This window comes from Epargyreus clarus, unplaced genomic scaffold (assembly GCF_041222505.1).
Source record: "Epargyreus clarus isolate Ecla_fem2 unplaced genomic scaffold, WU_Ecla_fem_2.2 ptg000018l, whole genome shotgun sequence".
Lineage (NCBI taxonomy): Eukaryota > Metazoa > Arthropoda > Insecta > Lepidoptera > Hesperiidae > Epargyreus > Epargyreus clarus.
Genome location: NW_027332226.1, coordinates 13,781,683 through 13,803,117, shown reverse-complemented (window position 1 = coordinate 13,803,117; position 21,435 = coordinate 13,781,683). Strand labels below are relative to the sequence as shown.

Below are 21,435 nucleotides of genomic sequence, written 5' to 3'. Positions count from 1 at the left end.
ATAAGGTATATTCCACTTGAGATGTGAGTGTCACCAGCCTTAAAATATCTACAAATAAAATATTCCTAACTATATGTACTTTACACCTACTCAATGTACTCTAAGTACCAAAAATTAGCTCCGAACTAGTAACATATCCGTCCTAGCTTAATAGTTACTAGAACTTGATTAGAAGCTCGAGTCACACAGAAATCTTGATAAGCTCTAGAGACTGTCTGCTTCTGAGAATAATCTATGTCGAAATGTGTTCGTCGATGTTCTAGCCCAATTCTGGAATCAGATATTTTACATAGCTTCCTAACTGTATAAATTTTGTATAACAGACATATACGCAACCTAGTTCTAGCAACGCAACTAGGTCTGAAACCTAGTTAAAAAAAATATGAAGGTACGAATTTATTTAAAAAGAAGTGCGCCCTGCGGTTTTGCTTGAGTTAAAAATATCCGAGTGAGAATCCCGTCAATACCGTCCAGCCGTTTTGGAAATTAGGCGGAACAGTCAAACAAAAAAAATATCATTTTTTTTTTGTTTTAAGTACAGTATATATTTTCAATATGCATTAAGCTATGTTTTTGACAAACAGACGTTTAAATTTTATTTATTTGTGTACATAAAAATGTCAGCGTCATTCTTAGATATACATATGTATATCAAGTCACACTACGGGACACGTCACGGTGTCCTGTTACTTGTAACAATCAAACGTTATGTACCTACTGATGTTCTGAATTTGTAACTTGAAACGTGTAATAGATATACGTCTTATTAATAATAATTAACCCTTACTACTTCCTGCCTATCAAAATTGGAAATTAGACAATTTTAGCCTACCTTAATAAATTATCATAACTATTTTCAACATTTAACATCATGCATAAAATATTTTTAACTATACTTATGTACAATTGTATTATACATAATCCTATTTATTAGGGCGAGCGAAGCGAGTCCTCTATAATTCGAAAATCTTGCAAGCTTTCCATCCCTTTTTCAAAAAAACTACAGGGCTTATAAATTTGAAACTTAACATAGTTACTTAAGGTCATGTCTAGATTGGACCAACACAATTGAAATAAGGTTTTGTACACAAAAAAAAAACACTTTTTATCAAATTTAAATTTAGTGTAACATTGATGGCTGTATGACTTGGATTATTTTTGTTTAAATAATGGCAGAATAAAAAAAACGTCATGATGAATGCAGACATTTATGACATAATTATGTCAATCAAAAATATGAAAATGCTAAGGTGGCAGCGTTTCACCGAGGTTTCACCGTTGTATTTTAAAAGCGTTTTGTTTAAAGTTTTTCTTTGTTTTATAATATAGGAGTAGCCGACGAGCATACAGTCCATATGATGGTAAGTGGCTACTGCCGCCCATGGACATCTGTAATTAACAGAGGTCGGCCACAGAAGCGCCGCTCCCCTGAGGACTAAACTGGAACGTCTCAGATAAGTTTTTTTTTAATAATATATGAGTATCAGACGAGCATGCAGTCCACCTGTAGTAAGTGGCTACAGCCGTCCATGGACATCTCCAATCAAACCCAGATAGGATTACATATTCCTACCTGAGGTCGGCCACAGATGCGCCGTTACCCCTGGACTAAACTGGACTAAGCTGGAACGCCTCGAAAAAACCATGTTTCCCTTACCACACTTTTCGAACCAGAACACAGCGCTGCTGTTATGAGGCAGAACTAGGTGTGGCGGTGGTGCCGCCGGAGTCGAACCACATAGGGTTCTACCACCTTAATTTAAACTATCCGTCCGATTTATTTAGTGTCAAAGAAAAAGTTAATCTATTTACAATATGCGTACCGAAAATGTATCTAATTAATTACTATTAATCCATTCATATAAAATTTACGTATCATCGTATGTATAGCTCTGACAACTAAGTATAGTATTGGCATATCTTTATGAATTGTATTCTCCAGGTTATACTGGTGTACTTATAGACTGTAATACTGTAAAGTTTCATTCAAATCCGATTAATATAAGGCACAAACATCCATCCATACTCACAAACTTTCGCCTTTATAATATTCGTTGGATATTATAAATGTTTTGACGCAGTGCAGTTTCAAAAACTCCACATATCCGATTAATCTAAGTTTTTGTTTACAGTGGGAAATTATAAAACGATCAAATAAAAAAAAAACTTAGCGACTGATAATGACATACTGTTTTAATAACTTGTGCGACTACATTACTAAGTGAGCGACTGGAAATATAATAATAATTGATTAGGTTAGGTTGGAACATATAAGACAATATAAAACGAAGCGAGCAGGGCGCGACAGCGCCCAGCGAGCGGGTGGGCCCAATCTGTATGAATTCAGACCTTACCTTTATTCATGATCAATGATATGAGCACACAATATTCTACTTATTATAGTATTTTTCAAAGTGATTTTTGTATTCGAAACACTTCATTTAAAATAAAATGCTGCTCAGTATTAAAAAAAAAATTTGCTAAATATTGAATAAAACGCAGGACGTAATGTTTACACTTAGAAAAATATTAGGTCGCTCAAATTAATGTTTGTAAGTTGCTGTTCTATTGATTTCTCGTCACTCGCAGCCAGTTGCTCCCTTAGTACTATAACCAAAATTAATACTATAACCAAAATTCATTATTTTTGTCATTCAAAACTTTTCTTTGCAGTCACTCGTTTAAATACTACCCGTTTCCATCCGCATCCAAGAATCCATCCGCAAATTTCATTTCCAACGTCAAAAAATACTTTGTTTGTGACAAAAAGCCCAGTGACAAATTTAAAATTTAGCGACTATCACATTGTGTTTTACGGTAATTCGTTCCTGTATTGTATAGAATTGGTTATGTTAGGTAGAAACATAAAAGAAAATACAAAACTAATTGAGCAGGCCACGCACATAATTCATTAATTTAATTTATAAATTTAATAGTTAATTTAACAATTGATAAAAATGTTATTTAATAAAATTAATTAGTAGCTCATTCGCAGCTTTACGGAATGTATCCCTCGGAGCTTTAGTAAATTAAAGAAGTCGTGGTGAATTCAACATTCACTGATAAATGACCCAAATCGACTTGAAGAGAATAATAAAGGTCATTCACCATCTTGTTGATTGGTAACAGACCCCAGATTAGCTTATAATGTACTGCGTTTCAGACATCCACAATAGCTTATACCTATATATACTTAAAAAATATTTTTTGCAAATCAGACGCAATAATTTTATAAGTATGGCGGAGTTTAAATTCAAGAGTAAAAAGATACCAAGGATAAATCGCAAAAAAATTACAATCCCAAAAAATGGATCTAATATAAGTTATCCACCTTATATTAGATCCAGATAGATCCGCATTTAAAGTGTTTTGGTTCTGGATCAAAGGTACTCGTAGCTTTGCTCTTCATAGGTCTTCTGACAAAAGGTAGATTTAATAATTTATTGTTAATTAATAAGTGACCACATCATCCTTGATATAGGATCTTAAACTGAATATACCATTCACGATACGCGAGCCCTTATAAAGCTGCGCTTTTTGCTAGTTAATAGTAAATAGCCTTAGCTCGCAGTTACATTTCTCCGATAGATCACGCTTACAGTAAGCATTAGTGCCACCTACACTACCTAACAAGCCATCAACTGTGCCATGTCCCCGACACGAGTGTCACGTCTTGTTCGAACAATGTCACGTGGATGATCAACCAATACTAAGTATGGACTAAAGGACATTGATGAATGAACGGCCGTGCTAATTAATACCTAGATTGGTTTACGGCCTATTTGCTCGTTATAACGGATATCCGGGTTCGAATACGGAATGACAAGATGTAACGTTACTTTTATTTGCTTGTAGTAAATTTTACTGTTAACCTTACTAGTAATCTAAAAAAATAATGTAATAATGAGAATTATTATAGCCCGCACCAAACTGCTTGTCCGCTCTAAAGTTGTTACGAGCAGGTGTAGTCATACAATTTACTATGGCGACGCCATTCATTTCTATATTCAGAGCGGACTAGCAGTTTTACGCGAATTATATTAATTCTCACTATTTTAATTCACTTCACAGTTCACTATGAGTAAAGTTGTTGCTCGCAGGTGTAATTATACAATTTGCTATGGCGACGCGATTCATTCCTATATTCAGATACTTAAGAAAATGTTTCTCTACTGGTGGGAAGGGTAAAGTGATCATAGCTGGCTACAGACATAAGATGTAATCATTTCAATTGGAGTTACCTACTTATATGAAACATACGAAACTTTGGACCAAATAACAAAAATTCGAAAGATATGAATCACGATATGAATCACGTCATGTCACGGGTAACGTATGTCACGTCTTGTTCGGGAGACGCCGCGATGATCACCCAATACGACAATAATGGACGTCGATGAATGCGCCGTTAATTAATTAATACGGATTGCTCAATGGATTCATGGCTTGAGATAATTAGATTGATTCCAGTAACCTAGTACGTGACTTGATAGGATAATTCCGTGATTTCATTACAAGTTTGATGATACAGTATTGCAAGGATATGACTACTTTGTTGTCACAAGATCCTGACCCACATTGGTACTTTACCGTACCATATATAATGTTACGTGCAGATTTGTGATTTTCAAGCTTGATTACGCTTATAAATATTCTTATAAGACATGTCCAAAATCGAAATGTAATGATTATCAAAAAAAAGCAGTGAATTTTTTTCGTCATTAAGTCCTATAATTAGGGCTAGCTTTCAAATAGCTATTTCATTTATTTTTTGTAAATCCCATTCGTATGCTATCAGAAATCATCCGAAAATTCGAACTAAATATATACTTCGTTACAAATTTTGTGATTATAGAGTACAGAATACTGTAGAGCACTATAGATATAAATCACGTCATGTCACGTGTAACGTATGTCACGTCTTGTTCGAGAGACGCCACGATGATCACCCAATACGACAATAATGGACGTCGATGAATGCGCCGTTAATTAATTAATACGGATTGCTCAATGGATTCATGGCTTGAGATAATTAGATTGATTCCAGTAACCTAGTACGTGACTTGATAGGATAATTCCGTGATTTCATTACAAGTTTGATGATACAGTATTGCAAGGATATGACTACTTTGTTGCCACAAGATCCTGACCCACATTGGTACTTTACCGTACCATATGTAATGTTACGTGCAGATTTGTGATTTTCAAGCTTGATAACGCTTATAAATATTCTTAGAAGACCTGTCCAAAATCGAAATATAATGATTATCAAAAAAAAGCAGTAAATTTTTTTCGTCATTAAGTCCTATAATTAGGTTTAGCTTTCAAATAGCTATTTCATTTATGTTTTGTAAATCCCATTCGTATGCTATCAGAAATTATCCGAAAATTCGAACGAAATATAGACTTCGTTACAAATTTTGTGATTATAGAGTACAGTATACTGTAGATCACTATAGATATGAATCAGGTCATGTCACGGGTTCCGTATGTCACGTCTTGTTTGAGAGACGCCACGATGATCACCCAATACGACAATAATGGACGTCGATGAATGCGCCGTTAATTAATTAATACGGATTGCTCAATGGATTCATGGCTTGAGATAATTAGGTTGATTCCAGTAACCTAGTACGTGACTTGACGGGATAATTCCGTGATTTCATTACAAGTTTGATGATACAGTGTTGCAGGGATATAACTACTTTGTGACAATTTGCCTGCATAGGTGCGCTACCGTTCGAACTATATATATATATATATATATATATATATATATATATCTTACAATATGATTCTTCTTACAATGTGATTCTCAAACTTAGAAACTCTTATTAACCCTATACTTGGCAGAGAATTTTAACCTAAAAAAATTATACTTTTGCTACTTCCCTGCGTTAATTGGGTTATAAGGATATTAGGAAAAATAAAATAAAAAATCTCTGAATTTCAGTTTTCAGAATATACTATGTGTCTTTAAGTGCACACTGCCAGGTTCACGAGAAAAAAAATATGTGTCTTTAAATGCACACCGCCAAGTACTCACTAAACTAATAAATAATTAAAAAATATAAAAAATATCATACATTTTGAAAATACTAAAGATTAAAGTCTCGGAAGTTATGACATGTCAACAAGTTTTGAGATATTTTAGTTGAGTTGAGAGATTAGAAGACCTCCTCCCAAAAAAACACAGTTCCCACATAAAGCGACTCGAAACTTTTTGAGTGGCAATAATTTTTGTTTACCGCTGTTCCCATGACGAAACAGCAACCAGGAAATACAAACGAAGATGTCCAGGATCTGTGAGGACAATACTAACAATGGCCTATCACATTTGTACGCTATAAAGCGACTTGTCTGTTTAGACCTGCATCCATGTTTCCGTTAAAATGTTGCATTAAATTTGAGCATATGATTGGATTTTATTCCACTTGTTTGAAGGATGTGGTAAGAAGATATACTTTTCTGAGGCATTCCAGCTTAGTCTTCAGGGCTAGTGGCGCATCTATAGCCGACCTCAAGTGGGAATTTGGTCTTATCTGGGATTGATGTTGCAGATGTTCTGGAATCATCATTATTGGAGATGCTTACATTTTTGACAGAATACGCTATTGATTGGACAGGACTTGAGTTCAGGGACGTCTTTATGAGACCTAGACATCTGGAATTCATCTTTCTAGGGATTTACTGGATTCTACATCCGATTTAATTACGCAATTTAGACACCAAAGCTAGAATTTTTCGGCCTCCAGTCATCTGAAAAAAATATTGCAAGCTAAGGACTGGGAATTTAGTGGAAACGGGGAAATAATAATTTCAGTCATGAATTATAAAAAAAAAACTCTGTCTGAACTTTGTTCACCCAACCCCCTACCTTGTGTGCAGAACCTTAGTATATAGTAGCAAAGTTGGCAGTGTGCATTTAAAGACACAATATTAACAAACAGTAATATTGTATGTCGTTGGCAGTGTGCATTTTAATGCACACATAACAAAAGTCATGAATTACTATATATTCAAAACATTATATCTCAAAAAAATATCACCAAAACATTGCATAAAGCTTGCAGAAAGTAAGATTATATAAATTTTGTACATATAACTTAATTTCATTCAGATAAAATAAGATTCTTAGAGAGCGTTGCGCAGGCGCTGAATGACGGCTCGCTATTTTGTTTACCATTTACAATGTGTGAACGAGACAGATATTGATTTCATTTTCTGACATAAAGAAACGTTTGCTTATTCGCTTTCAGTTATTATTAGTAAGATTCGATGTCGTATTATCCGAAAAAGAAAATCTGATTCTAATGTGCATTTAAGTGCACAATGTCAAGTATAGGGTTAAAAACTTTAGGATATAATTAACTTGACATTCTTTACAACTGTAAAAATTAAGTCAAATGTGGTTTAGTGCGGTAAGAATCCCTCATAACCCTGTGTTGCTCCCACGGCATTGGGTACCTTCTGGATGTAAACAAAAGGTTATATAAATAAGGTTGATTATGGATCCTTGGACTACAGTGGCCACAAACTAGCAGCTGAAGTATCTTACTTTTATCCTTTACAGACATTAACTAACAATAGAATCAATTCAATGAACATCTAAATAATATAGTTACCGTTGTTCTAACACAGCCCAAATAGACTGCCAAACTCTTGAAATCACAATTTTGATTCTAGTTAACAGTGCAAATGTTCACTTAGTAAACGTCAAAAATTCTCTTTGTTAAATTCACAACATACTTAATTAAGAGCTGCATTAAATTTTCCGGCGGAATGAGCGTGCCGGTACGAAGTACGCGAAGCATATTATTTGAGAATTTAACATGGGAATTTCTCTTCAAACATTGTTAATATGAGTGATAGCCGAGTGGTTGAATTTGATGGTAGTAGACCGCTTTGTGGTTCGACTCCGGCAACGCCAAGCACTTACGTCAAGCGTCACACGTATTTTTGCCTAATAACAGCGGTGGTGAGCGCTGCTGTGCAATGAAAGGTGTGGATGTATACTTATCGTGGCGTTCCAACTTAGTTCTGAGTCTTACTGATGTCCATGCGCAGCAGTGGCCACGTGCCATCGGGTGAACCGTATGGTTGTTTGTCACTTCAAACTTATCAAAATAAAAGAAAAAAAAACAATGTGAGCCGTCACGGGACGCCTGGCAGATGTGAAACTTCGACATTATTTTGTAAAAGTAATATGCAGAAAAGAACATATTGTGATAACATCTATAGCCGCACGTAAAACCGATTTCTGTCGTGGCGACGCATGCCGTGGCGACGTCGCCACGCTATACGATGGTATATATATACAGTCTATATGCAGTAGTGTGTACGGTGTGGCGACGCGTCGCCATGCGCAAAAATCGTAATATTTTATTTTATCATTATGACATATTTAGTTCCTATCACAATATGTTCTTTTCTGCACATTACTTTTACAAAATAATGTCGATGTTTCACATCTGCCAGGCGTCCCGTGACGGCTCACATTTATTTTTTTATTATAAAATAAAACTATAAATAAAAGAAACTATATTTACCACCAGAAAAGTTCTCAACGTAAATACAGAATATCGTTAATGACACAGCGTTCTACTTTAATTAATTCGTGCGAATTTAGTCTCTTCCATTCTCGTTCAATTTAACTTTTTAATTACTTTATAAACCTTAGGCGGATTATCTATTTATCTGGAGCTCAGATCCGATGACCGTTTCCTTTTGAATTTGCTTTTTACAATTCGATATTTTTTGGAGGTAAGTAGGTACATATTTTTGTAAGATAAATAATAGGGTACGACTATAGGAGGTCATCTTCTTGCATGCAGCGAGCAGTCAACTTTTTTATAATATAGAGCAGCAAACGGGTCAACCTGATGAAAAGTGGATTCTAAAGCCCATGTGTCTGTTACCAACCCCAGATAGGATGAGAGTCGTACTTGGAGTCGGTCACAGATGCGCTGCTACCTTTGAGGACTAAAGTACTGTACTGTGTCTTATGAGACTAAATATATCTCCTGTACCTCCTGTACCCTTCAAACCGGAACGCTTAACACTGCTGTTTTTGTCAGAAAAAAGTGTGATGGTGTCTCCGTAAGTACTCGACCGATAAAAGGTTAGACCACCCTCCCTTACCACACCCTGCATAGTCGAACCATGAATCTGGAAAGATTTCTTCTTTCTTCTTCAAGGACTTTGGTAAAATAATAATAAAGTGGAAACTTCATTATTATTTTACCAAAGTCCGTATGAAAATTACATGTATCACCGTATGTCTTACAATATAGTAGGAGGAAACTCCTGGACTACGCTCCCAAGTTAAATAACCTTAATCATGTTGAAGCTGCCACGTGACGGTATCACAATAAAGCGCACATTATCAGCGACCTCCAAGGATATGAATTTTAACGAAAAAATCCCGTAAATTCCCGGCCCAGTTACTTTATTAGCCTCTAGACATGAATATAATTTGACAGTCACTTTCATAAATTCGAAGAACCTTTAGGATGTGTCTTATCGCAAGCGATTACGGACAAGCGAGTTAAGCTAATAAGCATACTCAGGCGCTCGTATAATGCTGCTGGCTGCTACAAGTAGTTATACTTTAGTTGTATCTCTTAATAACTGAGTACTAAAATGGGTGAGCACTAGGCAGGGTTAAAGGTTCACTAAACCCAGGCACGTATCTCTGATTTTCAAAGTTATGTGCGTATTAGAAATTAATTATCACTTTGCACATTACTTTAAAAAGGAAACATCGTGAGACAACCTACTAAACTGAGAGAACTTGAAAAAGGTGTGTGAAGACTACCAATATTACCCTTGGGCAATGCGGTGGAATATAGTAAAAATCCCTCTCACTCTGATAGACCCATATCCAGCAGCAGGTTAGTAATGGATTGACCGCGACAAAAGCACTTGTTATTCAGTACAACTAAATATAATATTACATTTTAATTTTACATTTTTTACATCCTTAAAATTTGTCACATATTTGAGTATGATTGAAAGCCTAATTTAATTCACATCATTCACTTAACTTTCATACATTCACAATGCCTATCTCTAATGCCCGTTATTCATACTCTATCTACTCGGATTCAAATTTAACCTACCAACGATCAAAATTTGTCAATCCTCACTAATATTATAAAACCGAAAGTAACTGTCTGTCTGTCTGTCTGGTTGTCCCTTCTTCACGCCTAAACCACTGAACCGATTTTAATGAAATTTTGTACAAAAATAGTCTGAGACCCGAGAAAGGACATAGGATAGTTTTTATCCCGGAAAACCCACGGGAAGTAGGGATGGCGATCCAAGATCGATTAATCGGGGAATCGATCTTTTGAATCGATTATTTTAATTATGCTTACGATATTAGTAAGGATTGAATCGTAAACTATGCATTTAATCAAGTGATGATCTTTAGCAAAGTTGTTGTCCATGAGCTCACGAAGGTTTCAGAGTTGGTACGACCAATTTTCGCCAGATGGCGCCACTGCCATTCCAATGAAGGTACGAATTTTCAGTTTTATGTATGTTAGTATGTCATATTATTTTCTTTTAAACGCGGGCGAAGCCGCGGGCAAAACTTAGTTTCTAAAATGAAGCAAAATCGATCTTTGGTAGGCAAAACATTGCATAGTTTGATTATTAATACGTTAATCGCTTGTGGTCAGAGCACCGCTCAAATCACGGATACCTCGGTAGGACGTCCCTAACATATTATTACGGAAAATTTATGGCGATGAGGATGGCAAATTATCCTCTTACGAAACCTTGAGTTATGTAAAATGTCCTGAGATTACATAAATCGACACTCCGCCATCATTAACTGGATAAACGTTGTCATTATTGTGCATGTTTTGTAGTAATTTGACATAAATAATGATTTAGTTTTCATATTTCGAAGAGATTTATTATCCAATTAACTATCATAAATAAAGGCAATACGTTAATTCTGGATTTGAATGTTTCCTGTACCCTTACCATGAGTTTTTACGTTTTGACAAATATGACTGTTTTGGTATTGGTTTACGTATTTGCCCATACAATTTCCAATCAGCGCCCCTAGCGGATTATATCAGAACTTGGAAATTGTATAGGCCAATACGTAAACAAATACCAAAACTGTCATATTTGTCAAAACGTAAAAACTCATGGTAAGGGTACTGGTCAGAAATCGAACGCGGTACCCTCGCCGTTGTTGTAAGCCGACATGTTGATTACTTAATATATCCCAGATAGTGAATATTACATATACATATTACATATTTATAATGAATACTACCCAGAATTTAATTAATACCGAGATTCCGCCTGCAGAATCTCTGCCCTAGATATCCTTGTATATTGTTTTACAATTCTGGCATTAAAGCATGAAGCACTTTATGTAACCGTGCAAAGAGTTCTTATATACACCAAAGACACTTTCTGTACCTGTCCCTTTTTGTATCATCCCTCCTTATTAATTCCAGACTTAGAATAGATATTTAAATTCATCGTTTAGATATTTGTCTGACCGGGGACCGAACCGGTGACCCATTACGCGTTAAGTCGGTATGGTGACCGCCACGTCATTATTGTTACTATGCCATTCAACGACATCATTCACATCAACAACCCATTACTGTCCCACTGCTAGGCACGGGTCTCCTCTCATAATGAGAAGGAATAGGCCATAGTCCACCGCGCTGGCCAACTGCGTATTGGTAGACTTCACATACCTTTGAGATGTTTTTTTATAAATCTCTCAGGTATGCAGGTTTCCTCACGATGTTTTCCTTTACCGTTTAGCAAGTGATAATTAATTTCGACGCCATCATTAGGTCATCTCAATTCCACATTTCAGCTATATCGTTCAAAAAATCGTTGTACGTTATAAGGCCTTGTAAAAATCATACAAAATATATACCAGATAACTAAGATACGCTATACGATATTATTGATACCGATAACACGAGTTAAGTTGAATCTTAACTGCTATCCATTACATTAATGTTATTACCCTAATGATCGTAAAAGGCACGAACTTAGGCATCTTTACGTGGGGCGACCGGGCACGAATGGAAAACGTATGTAGGTTACATTATAATATTTTATTTTGCTATTTTGAATTTTGGAAGTTATATGTGCCCAACTGCTGGGCATGGATCTCCTCTCAGTGTGACAGGGTTGAGGTTATAGTTCATACCGTTTATCAAGTGCGATAGCAACGATAAACTTGCGGTAGAAAATCGGCCACTCAATCGAGGGGTCCGAGATTCAAATCCCAGGCACTCTAACTTTCAAAGCTCAGGGAACCTGCATAACTGAGAGGTCTTCGAAGTTATTTAATAAATCGTATTAGCAGTACACATTGATATACTTTTTAGCTGGGCTTCCCATAATAATAATAAACGTGCCCTCCAAAGTACTGAAATTAAACCACTAGCGGTCATCCATCCACTTTTCGGCCGCGGCCGACGTTACTTAACTTTGTAGTGTTACAGTCGAGGTATTACCAACAAATACTATAATATTATGATACATACTATAATATTACTATAATATTATCTGTCAATCACAAATTCCTATTATGAAAATGTCTCAGGAGACTCTCCCCTTTAAGTCAAATAAGGGTAGTATTGGTTACCCAAACGTAAAAATGGGTGGTTATTGTCTTATTTTAGCAAAACAAAATATTAATCACATAAAAAGCACTCACATTATTGTGAAGGAGTTATTAAAATATGAATCCTTTAATGTTGTGTTCTGAGTATAATTTTTTGTTAGGATAATGGAACGCGACCCCAGGGTACGGAAAATAAACGTATGGAAGATGAAATTTACACCACTTTTTTCTGTTGTACTAAATTTTTATAATTAAAACATATCTGTTTTTATTTAGTTCACATTATGGCATCGGTAATTATTTCATGTTTAGAGTACACTCATAAGTACACACTAGGCACGGACAAATTCATACATAAAGGCACAAATAGATGCAATTTATAGGCACATTATTTGCTAAAATGCAATAACGGTGAAGGAAAACATTGCGTGGAAACCTATATACCAGAGAGTTCTATAAAAAAGTTCTCATAGCTGTGTGAAGTCTACAAATTCGTAATATGACCTAAGTCCTTCTCACTCTAAGAGATCCATGCCCAGCAGTGGAATAGTAGCCGGTTGACGACGACGTAAAATATAAAATATAATCTCATTAATCACTATCTAAATTCACTTCCTTACACTTTATTGAAAAACAAAATTGCATCCTCATCATCATCAGCTTATCAAAAAAGTCTGGGATTCGAACTTTGGACCTCAGGCCACAATCATCCGTCACCACAAAGCTATCAACCGTCACACAACGTCAACATAACCTAACATAACGCGTGTTTTATTTTCATCCGCTATTTCCACAAAAAGAAAGTGAAATCCTACAGGAACATGGCAACCCAACGATTCGTCAATCACTCGATCTGTTTTCATTCCATTTTTCCCTTACAACTCATTCGATCGACGTAGGGCTGTCAAAAGTTTAAACCATTAATAATATGGGTAATTATTTTACATTAAGTATTTTTTTCATGTATATTAAGCCTTTGCAGTTAAACTAGGTTTTTGTAAAATATTGTTGTCACCAAGTAATACACGAGTATTGTAAAGGTAATGCTTTTTTTAAACAATATGGCACTTCATTTTGAGGGCACCAAATTTATTATTATATTGAATTAAATCTTCACTTAAAATATATTTTAGTAAATAAAAATAAAAAACTTTCACATACTTTTACCTACATATTGATCAATATATTTCACTGCACATTTAATACGTAAACCGTATTATTTTACATCTATAAAAATAATCAATACACATTATTTAATTTAAATTGGCAACCCTAACACCATCCGATACATCAGTCGACCTCGCTCATAGAAAGTTAAACTCTACGTGTTCATATTTAGACACTGAATACATTGACATCACCAAACTTAGGTAGTCTCTCTCTATGGCACAGCCTGATTTCATTGCATTATTAATCACACACTGTTCACCCTATATGGTAAAGAGGATTATTATAAGCACGGTTATGGTGCAATCTCGTCAGTCGCAATTATCGGAAGCCACTTACCTATCTAGATATCTAGATCTGAACATTAATAAGATGAAAAATGAATCTCGGGGCAGATAACGTCCCGGCTTTGAGCTAAAGATGCGGTTGAACACAGCATAGCAGCGGTAGCAGCGGAAGCGTGATCGTTTTTACTACCATCTACTTGTAACAAACAAATATTATAACAGCATTGTCAGCTAGATATGTAAATATTTACGTACATTATACATATAATAACATATAATAAAAATTGTACATGCTAAGCGTCCGCAAATATTTCATTTGCATGTTTATCAAAATGTAAGTAAGCCTTCACCACAATAGATTTCAATAAAAACATTTACATGATCATGAGTTTGAATAAATTCGTACCTTTATTATCAATTTATTTTAAATCGAATACAATTTAATTTGACTCCAAGTTTAATAAAATTCTGTGGCCAAAATGAGAAAACGAGATAAATCCTTTACATATAAATATTATCAAATTACTTAAGATTACAGATATATGTGTGTACGTACTCTGTATCTGAACTATCGGCCTTTCAACCCACAAGTTAACTTACTAACAATCTATTACTGCCTATTCCCACTGCAGTTTAAACTCCAAGTCTTACTGGACATAAAGGGTGATTATTCATTCCTTCCCCCTGACGTGATGATATATAGATTCCGAGTTTTAGAAAGCTATGCACAATCAATCAGCCAAAGATTGGGCCGAACAGTTAATACTTTTCCGAAGTAACTGTAAAAGTAACTTTTGATTTATTATGTTACAAGGAATAAAATAAACGAATAACGTTATATTGCTGTAACGATTTGAATTTGGTATCGTGATATTTAGAAATCTAATTTGTTTGTATAGTAAGTAATTACGGTCTAAATTAATCATTAATATCTACAAAAAAGCTGTATAAATTTAATTTATTTTCACTGTATATCGTTATATTCTTCCCATTAACTAACACATTATTTTCTTTATTAAACTATTATACGAATCCGAATAGTCTTAATCTTAAAGACGGTTTTAAATTTGTTTCACTTTAAAACGTATCCATAATTACTAGTAAGCGATCTTTTGTACGTATTGACTCATTAAGTAATTATTAATTGTAGAAATATCGTACTTTTAAACTAAGTGTTAGCAACGATAACTTTCGAGTCAAAGATCCGACTGTGGCTGATCTTAGTTAGAAATCTTATGTGGGGTTTACTTTAGATGTTCATGGGCAGCAGTAGCCAGTTCGATGGACTGCATACTCACTTGCTACTATTAAAAATAATACTTACGAAGAACTCCGTAACTCATTCAAGGGAGTGTGAAGTCTACCATTTTGTGCTAATCCTAGTAGAACTAATTAAGCTTAGTAGAACTTACAACTCTGAGAGGAATATGATAAAAAGAGGTATGTTAACTCTAAGAGTTTGAGTAAGTACCCAACAGTAAGACAATAAAGGAAAAACACTTTTGAAATGAAGTGTTGGTGGTTATTAATATAATCCCGAAACAATTAAACAATTAATTAATCCATTATACCCTTTAACAAAATTAACCACATTAATTCCCTTGGTTAAAATATAACCACATTAAATCCGTATTTTAATTAAAGCGCTTAGCGGGAATATTAATCCGCTTAAGCGTTAATCATTTGATTTCTCCGCTCATAACCGGCTGTTGCCTTAGATCTTTAAACCAGTTCAGTATAGGCCGATGAGACAATTAATATCCTTACTATACTATTACCTGAATGAGTTATTACTAGGGATGGCGATAATTTCCGAAAAAGAACGATACTTGAATCGATTCGAATTGAAGTGTGATAAATCGATTCACAAAAAAATCTAGACCCAAAGAATCGATTCTCTAAGAATCGATTTTCGATCTTTTCACCTTAGAAGGGGCGAAGATAGTGAAGAAAAAAGGTCACCAGGACCTGACTGAAATACGTATCCGTCAGCAAAAAACTGTCTATATCAAATTTTTATTGTTTGATCAACTTCAAAAAGATCAACTTTCGATTTTCTAGGATCTAGTAATAGATCGATTCAGTGAATCACTCACATTCACTGAATCGATTTATTACTAGAAATCGATTAAAATAATCCATTTTTTTTTGTCCAAAAGACCGATTCTTCGATTAATCGATCTCAGATCGCCAGCCCTAGTTATTACTAAATAGAAAGCCATGATCACGGGTCCATTGCATAAATTGAATCTTCATCAGTTATGATTCCATGTTTCAGCTCCTTTTATGTCGCATCTAGAAAGTACGCATATGAATGGAGACAGCGTAATTGGATAGCACAGGATCTCAACCTTTGATCGACATACAAGTTTTTGGCTTTGCACGAATTAAAGTGGTTAGCGAAGTGGTAGGAAATATTTAAAGTTATTTTAGATGTTTGTGCAAGCTTATTACATTGGGCACATGTTGAGAACCAATGTTTTCTGGTCTCTATTACAATACAAGTGATTGCTCGGATTTTGACGGTCTTATGGTTTATGGTCACTCATATAGGTACCCGTACCCAGGATAGAAATCTAGACTTAAAGGATCATAAATTCATCATTCAGATCTGTCTGGTCAGAGATCGAAGCCGGGCCCTCTGCGTATCAGGCCCATATAGTGACCACGCCGCGATGCCGATTGTCAAATAGATCTTTAATAGTATTTATTATAGATGTTTGTCGGTAAAAAAATGAATGAAGGTTTGGCACATAAGCAGTACACGTAGCAAAGCTGAACGTGAGTTTATTATTAAAGCATAGAACATATTTGGCAACGAATAAAATAGGACTGTGTTTGTCGGTAAAGAACTCAGGCATGTCCTTGTCTACAATATTTCAATACAGATTTATTATAAAAATACAGTGTCACTACCACTTTAGACACATCTAAAGATACCACAAAGCAGTGATAGACTAATGGTTAAGAAACTCAACCTCTCAGATCGAGGGGTCCGAGGTTCAAATCCCAGGCACGCACCTCTGATTTTTCAAAGTTATGTGCGTATTAGAAATTAATTATCACTTGCTAAACGGTGAAGGAAAACATCCTGAGACCTGATAACCTGAGAGTTTTATAAAAAAAAAATATCTCAAAGGTATGTGAAGTCAACCAACACGCACTTGGCCAGCGCGGTAGACTATGGCCTAATCCTTCTCATTGAGAGGAGACCCGTGACAAGCAGTGTGACAGTTATGGGTTGTTGAGATGTTAATCAAAGATATCTAATATGTTCCATCCACCCATCCATTCATTAATTACTATATAAAATACAGCAACATTTAAACATATATTTACACCTAAAATAAACAACATCAAATCAAACTTAGTGGAGTTTAAATCGACACAGATCTAATACGCAATCTTAGTTATTTAAGTCAATGCAAATAAATGGAAGATACCACACACACATTCAAATATTGAGTACAAAGTACAAAGTAATGAAGTTTGAATCATAAGTTATAGATGACATAATCGACAGGAATAAATTTGTCACACACGTGTCCATCGAAAATCGGTGCCTTTTAATCTACTCGTATGTGCCTATTTATCTATGTGCTTAATTATGTAAGTGCTCATTTATCCTATTCGCTTGATGTTTAATAAGTATTATTAATAAATATTATGTTGGAGTGATAGGCCAGTACCGTGAATGTTGAAAATCAAATGAGGTTCAGGGTTCTTATCCCAGAAGATTCCGATTTCCGTTTTATTGCTTAGTTTTTACTTGCTATATCGGTGTAAGAAAAAACATCCTAAAGCAACTCTTTACCTTGATCAACATGGTGGGCCATCCCTTAATCCCCATTCTGAGTTGAGTCCTGTATCTAGCAGTAAGATTGGGAATTAGCACTTTCGTGGACGGATTTTCAAACTTTATATTTATTATTATTAATATTAATAAGTCTAAAATCTTCACAAAAATTACTGAAAATTAAGACACTTTTAAAGTGTTTGTAAAGATTTTTTAAACAATATAGTTTCTGATAGACTTTGTAAGCATAACAAATACTTTAAATAGTTGTTTTTTAATAAACCTATAGTGATCTTATAATTTCCTGTATTCGAACCCAAACCTTACGTATAAAAAACTCGACTCAAACCAGCCGACTATCGTTAATATAGCCTTATTAATATTCATTTTCAGCGTCCCTCGTCTAAACTGAAACAGTTTAATCCATTACGTATTCTAAAATCAGATGTTTAATTGCATTTGCATAAATACAAACAAAATGATGAATGTGCGATAAATGTGGGCTTATTGGTTCAATGTTACTGATAATTGAACAGATAACAATATATTTTACTAATAAAATGTATGTGAATATTTTACTAGTTAATCCAGCTCGTTGTAACTCAGTATTAATAAAATGTCAGGGATATCTAATTTACTCTGAGTTATAATCATATTATTTATTACTAGCTGACCCGGCAAATGTTGTGTTGCCATATAAAAAATATGTTAAGGGTGAACAACCCTTATCACTTAGGGGTATGAAAAATAGATAGTAGCCGATTCTCAGACCTACTGAATATGCATATAAAATTTGGTGAAAATCGGTAAAGCGATTTCGGCGGAGTACGGTAACTAACATTGTGACACGAGAATTTTATATATAAGATAATATATGTGCCTATTTATCTAGAATCCTCTTTGATTCATTGTTAAAAACAATGATTATGTTATTATTGTTATTTATCTGAGTATTTAATTAACATATTATTAATAAGAAGTAAATGAGCTTGCAGACCATCTGATAGTAGAGAATGCTGCCCATGGATAATAACCACCTACAATTAGGGATGTAACGTTGCATATCATCCAAAGTAAATATCGATATATTTCTCGAAATAAATTGCAATGTTACTTTATATGTATGGATAGTTTAAAGTATTCATGTATATAGTTGTTTTTTACCGATCTTTTCAGTGTTTGATGATATGTTATTTTTGTCTTCATAATAATGTCTATGATATCCTATGATTTCTATTAAGCAAAATGTTAAGTTCAACATTATCGAACCTTCGATACAAGCATACTTATGTTTAGTAAATATCTCAGACTACGTCTATAATAAAGCCTCGATTTTCAGCACCACTACAGTGGACAGAACCTGACATTTAATTGGAAAAGTGGAAGATATCGGGATTCGAACCTACGCTTCACCAACTATTAGGCAACTTTAATTAAACGAACGTACGAATTCCAAAAACATGTACCCTCCTTTTATCTCCAATTATTTGTTTAATGGAGGTTCAAGAGACTTTATTACTAAGCTTTTATTATACGAGCTTTCATCCCTTATTTATCCCTCTTAGGGGATTTACAAAAATCGTTTCTTATTGCTCATCTATTGTGCATAACCCCTCTAGTTAGCAAAAATATATACATATTAATATTAAAATTTTCCTGCTAAGTATGTATGCTCAAACGAAATGTATCGTACTTTAATTTAAGTAATGAAATAAACTCGCGTGGCATTTTTTGAAAAACTGTGTCACAGCGTATTGCTATATACCATTTTCAAGTTCTGACACAATCCGCTAGGGGCGCTGATTGGAAATAGTATGGGCAAATACGTAAACAAATACCAAAACAGTCATATTTATCAAAACGTAAAAACTCATGGTAAGAGTACAGAAAGCTACTCTATTCAGAGTATCCTTAGTATGAGTTTTGATACAGTTTTTTGAAAAACTGTGTCACAGCGTATTGGCCTATACCATTTTCAAGTTCTGACACAGTCCGGTAGGGGCGCTGATTGGAAATGTATGGGCAAATACGTAAACAAATACAAAAACAGTCATTTTTGTAAAAACGTAAAACTCATACTTTGGGTACAGGAGTGATATAGGCTATGTATTATTATGGTTGAACAAAAAGCGGGCGAAGCCGCGGGTACTGCTAGTATATTATAAAGAACAAAGTTTATACAACGGGTTTTAATAACCTTAACGCAGGTCACAGATGTTCCCTAAATCCTCTGATTATTAACCGTAACTTAAGACCTTAGCCGTAACTTAAGAACGTTAGTACTCCACGTTGACCTTGTAACGTTAGGGCATATTTAACCCTCATAAGCAGTAATGCTGTAGGTTATGGTCCCAGGTACAAATACCAGGTACGCAAGTCTGATTTGTCGAAATTGTTAGTCAGTTATTTGTCTTTCGTTTGACGTATTGTATACATACTTGTAAAATGGTAAGTAGCTCACTGCTGGTTTCAGGATTCAATTCCCAACTAGGCAAATATCTAAATAATGATTGATATTTTATAACTAAAAAAATACTGTTTTGTGTAGTTATCTATGTCAAAATAATTATGATGGTTAGGTTAGCAACGCACCCGTTGCCAGGGATCGTGATAAGATAATTGTAGAACCATTTTGTTTGTTTATTTCTATAAACTTAATTTGAAGTAGTCGTCGTCGTTGTCGTTACAGTCATTTTTAACATATTTTCACAAGACACGGTATTATTTCAGTTTGCAGATAGGTCAAATGACAACTATCCCACATTTGTAGCACTTTTTCATTTTATATCACGTTTAATTCCGACATTTTTGACCGCACATTGTTAGTGTATACCAATAATTAATATTAATTGTAGTATTAAAGCACTAATCCTCCCATTAGAAACTTTTTACACGACACTTTTAATTCAAACTTTTTTATAGCTACATAATAAGCTCACAAAAACCTAAAATTGCAAAAATTTTTGACATTTGTCATCTACTTCCTCGCTTTCATCGGAAAGTTTAGGTATCAAATGTAAAAGTTCCAAACATATTGTTTTCAACTGTTGTGATTCGGACCTTCCGAAAGCTTTTGACGGTTAAATTGCAAAAGTTTTTCAACGGTCCTCGTAAATGGTATAATAATATGATTATGAAACTATTTGCAACCGGACTTTATTGGTGAAGTTCCTGTATTGACTGGAATAACAAAAAAAAATAGAGCGTACTAATATGAAATGTTTTAATGAAATATTCTTTTTGCGGAAAAATAGGAAATGTGTAGGTATTCCGAATGTCTATGCTTATCATAATCATTGGGTATTCTAACTATCTCAAATAACAAGTTTTTTAAAGTTTTTCAACATTTTATGTTCCATAATATATTTTTTTATTTTCAATATTTAAAGGTAAATTTTAAAAATTAAATTTCATTTTAATTTCATAATAATTTCTGCATTATTAAAATAATTTTTAAAATTTTAAAAAATCCTCTTAAATCACAATTTTTCTACCTATAAAGATATTTTTTCACATCGTTGCGCCTTGTTGCACAAAACGCATAAAACAACAATACGTAACACGTA

At 34.4% G+C, this 21,435-nt stretch overlaps 1 protein-coding gene across 1 annotated transcript in view; it reads right to left on the bottom strand.

Moving 5' to 3' along the window:
* Window positions 1-21,435, bottom strand: part of LOC140749899 (kinesin-like protein CG14535) — a 407,024-nt gene that overhangs the window by 264,774 nt on the left and 120,815 nt on the right. The gene's annotated exons all lie outside the window — the stretch shown is intronic.